This window comes from Kogia breviceps, chromosome X (genome assembly GCF_026419965.1).
Source record: "Kogia breviceps isolate mKogBre1 chromosome X, mKogBre1 haplotype 1, whole genome shotgun sequence".
Classification (NCBI taxonomy): domain Eukaryota; kingdom Metazoa; phylum Chordata; class Mammalia; order Artiodactyla; family Physeteridae; genus Kogia; species Kogia breviceps.
This window is the reverse complement of record NC_081330.1, coordinates 119,032,786-119,036,881: the sequence shown is the minus strand read 5'-3', so window position 1 is coordinate 119,036,881 and position 4,096 is coordinate 119,032,786. Positions and strand designations below refer to the sequence as shown.

The 4,096-nt window shown below is 38.6% G+C and overlaps 1 pseudogene; it reads right to left on the bottom strand.

Moving 5' to 3' along the window:
• Window positions 1–2,415: 2,415 nt before the first annotated feature.
• On the bottom strand, window positions 2,416–3,710 carry LOC131748684 (ubiquitin-like domain-containing CTD phosphatase 1; annotated as a pseudogene).
• Between the last annotated feature and the right edge of the window lie 386 nt (window positions 3,711–4,096).

Genomic DNA, 4,096 nt, shown 5'->3' with positions numbered 1-4,096 from the left:
TCTATCCATTCACTGATCCATCTTATTTTTTGAAGGATTTCAAAGTAAATTACAGATATCAGCATGCATGTCATTAATTAGAATTTTAGTATTTGTTTATCTATTTTTTATTTTGATGTAAAATGTGTATACAATGAAATATGTAAATATTAAAGTATACATTCATTGAGTTTTTAAAAATTAATTAATTTTTGGCTGCATTGGGTCTCCGTTGCTGCAGGCAGGCTTTCTTTAATTGTGGCGAGCGGGAGCTACTCTTAGTTGCAGTGCATGGGCTTCTCATTGAGGTGGCTTCTCATTCTGGAGCTCAGACTCTAGGCACGCGGGCTCAGTAGTTGTGGCACGTGGGCTCTAGAGCACAGGCTCAGTAGTCGTGACGCATGGGCTTAGTTGCTCCACTGCACGTGGGATCTTCCCAGACCAGGGCTCGAGCTCGTGTCCCCTGCATTGGCAGGCGGATTCTTAACCACTGTGCCACCAGGGAAGCCCTACATTCATTGAGTTTTGACAAATGCACACACCTGGGTAATCCAAAATCCTATCAAGCCAAATAACATAGCACTTATTTTTAATTTAATTTTTAATATAAATATGTTGTTTTTAAAAATATGATGGCATCACTAGTCTTAAACTGAAGACTGCAGTCACCTGCCCCTTACTCCCAATCGCATTTTCTGCTTCTCAAAAGCAACTACTTTCAAATCTTTTACATGCTTCTTCTGGTAATTCTTTATATATTCCTGTATAGAATGTTATTACTTCTGTTGCTTAAGTTTTCAAGTTTAGAATTATCTATCAGTTAGCTACTATGGAAGAATAGGATTGAGCTATCTCAGACAATTCCCTAAACATATACTTTTTCTTCCCACCACCCCCAATATATTTATAGCATAGATTTGGTTAAGTTAATATTGAGTGTTTATATCATTTTAACTATATAAATATTGTTCATAGTTGATAGTAGATATGATCATATTCTATATCCTATGTAACTTTGGTCCCCAGTTATCACCTATTTTTTGTTTGCTTTTTATATGTCTCATTAATTCATCTCTCTAAACTCTCTAAGAAAACTTAAAAATTCCTTTCAGTGTGGTTTAACACATTAAATAGTGCATCAGTTCCATTTTCTCTTGGAGGCATTGCTTCAGTCTGTATTATTTGTTCCCTAGGCCCATAGCAGGGCTGCCCCCAGGACTCTCCTTCACCTCCTCTAGCCTGTGTTGGATTCCTTATTTCTGGCTTCACCTTCTCTGGCCTGTGTTGGATTCCTTATTTCTGGATCCTACATCTTCCTCATGGTTTCTTCCCTCCTCTTTTTTTTTAAAAAATATTTTTTTATTTGGCTATGCCAGGTCTTAGTTGTGGCACGCGGGATCTTCGTTGCGGCACGCGAACTCTTAGTTGCAGCATGTGGGATCTAGTTCCCTGACCAGGGATCAAACCTGGGCCCCCTGAATTGGGTGTGCAGAGTCTTAGCCACTGGATCACCCAGAAAGTTTCCCAGGTGATCCTTTTTTTTTTTTTTTTTTTTTATGTTTTAAGGAAAGGAATTTATTATTTACACCACTGAAATAGTCCCCCGTAAGAACAATACATACCATGTTTATTTGAAAGAATCAGATTCCTTTCAAATAGAGGAACTGTATAAAGCAATACTGTCAACACAAAACAGTGGTCACATTACATATCTGCAGGCATAAACATTGCAAATAAATTTCTCTTTTTAATCTTATGGCTAGATATTTTCACTGCAACACAGTGTTTGCACTTAGAGAGGACAGAGCTGGAACAGAACAAAAACGTTTTGTTCATGCTTTTTAGGACTGAACCAGTGATACGTCCCATTTTAAAATGTACTGCCTTTAACTGCTTTTAGGACAACGGTTTTAGGCGGGAGTGCTTCTACTTGGCCACCGCAAAGAAACACACTCTTGTTCCTTAGTTTCATTCCTCAGTCTCATGTTTTCTATTTGTCACACTATGACATATCTGTATCAGAGCAGATGTTTTCCAGTTTTACTCAAAGAACACTGACACACATACACACCAAACTGCGACGGCTCAGAATTTAGAGATGTAAGTAGTGGGGTAATAAGAGAAATTGTGTTTATGACAAAGGAATAAGAAAAATTCTCGGTGGTTTTAAGCATACTAAACTAGGTTCCTTACTAAAAACTTTTTTTTTGGTTTTAAAAACAGTAGTTTCAAGGTAGGTTTGGGCTTAGACAACAACACAGTGAGACAAAAACACAAGACATACTTATTTCCAAAGTCACAAAATGACATTGTTAAGCATACATTTTTGTCCACTTTTTGTGTGTGTGGGGGGAATTAAACTCAGTACTCTATGCTGGAGAAAATATTTTTCAGGAGTTACAGTATATTCATACAGTGGGAAAATGGTGGTTTTGGGGGGGTTTTTTTGGCGTATTGCTATGATCTTCAAAAAATATAAAATTAAATTTACAAAAAAACTGGAAGACCAGGTATAAGCAGTCTGATATTTGCTGCAGTGTCCAGCACTATCATAATGATCTTTAGCATAAAAGCAAAAAGAAGTTCATGGATCTCAAGTATCTTCAATAACTGCCAGTATAGCTTGTAACTACTGTCCTTGCTTCTTTGAGAGATACCTTTCCCAGTATTTGTGATTTAGGTCCAAAAAGTCATCTAACGTTGCTATTTCCTTGAGGTACTGGGTTAATTTTAAAAGTTCTTTGTCTTTGTCTCGATTTAGGTGTGCTTTCATAAAAGGTCTTATCTTTAGTCCATTCTGTGGGTTCATTAGAAAATTTCTTCCTATGTCATCAAACATGATGGTGTGTTTTTTTTTTTTTTGCTGTAAAACTCCGGAAACTTTCCCCATATAACACCAAGAGGCTTTACATCTATTAATCCTCTCCTTGGAGTATGCACTGTTTTCATAGCAGCACTGTCCCACATGAAGGTAATCTTGTAATTTGCATTTGAACTCAATCCCAGCTCTTTGATTTTAGCTTCAATCCACTTCATATTTGTTGCAGACCAGATAACAATGTCATGATCCTCATATGCAGATGTTAGGAATTCAAGAAGATATGGTCGCATTAATTCTACCCCAGTCTCTGCCCAAGACGTATGGTCAAATAACGTATAATCAACATCTAGTACCAAAAGTTTTTTCCCTTCCCTGGGAGGATTCAAAATTTCCACTTCGTACTCTTTTACTCAGCAGGAAATTTTCAGTAGGTTTTCCTCCCTATTTTCTACTTCAACTACTTCATCTTCAATATCAAAGTCGTTAATAACATCATCATTGTCAGGAGGTGGACCTAAGGCATCTTCCACGCTCTCCTCACGAGTTCCCATCATCATGATTTTAGTATTTGGTTTCAGTTTGAGAGCTTCAAGCTTAACATCATTTTCTGCAGGTTTGCCTGGGACTTCCGTGTCACAGGTTTAACAAGCAAACATCAACTTTAACTTTGAGTCCAAGGAACTTCTGGCGTTCTGGTAGCACTCCCATAAGGGTCTTGGGAAACTGTTTGAGATCTAGCAAAGTATCATCTTCTGAAAGTGTGGTCCCTGAATATTCCTGTCCACCCCATTTTACAATGACAGGAAGAGCCATCCTTGAATCATACGATGAGGCAGCTTTTGTTCAGAAAAAGATACCTGGAGCGCGGTGGAACCGGCAGCAGTGGACGCAGGAACCAACCGCAGCGGAATCCAAGGTGACCGGCTCCCAGGTGATTCTTATCAAGTAAGTTTGGAAAATGCTGCTTCAAGGACCGGTGGACACTAAACACTGAGCTTTTGAGCCATTTTGATGACCTCACAGATCCATATGTAATGTTGGAGGGGAAGACGCCTTGGAGGTTGTGGGGCACAATTTCCCCCTTTTACTGATGAGAGAACAGAAGTAATTGATTTGCCAGAGTCGTGTGGTCTGCTGGAGTCAGAGCTGGAACTAGAATCCAGGTCTCCAGATGTTCTATTTTTATTCTTTCCACTGCATTTATGTGTGTTCTTCAGACTGAATGGGTGGGGAAAAAAAAACGTGCAAGTGATATCTGGTGTACCTACCTCAATCCACATTTGATTTTGAGGCAAT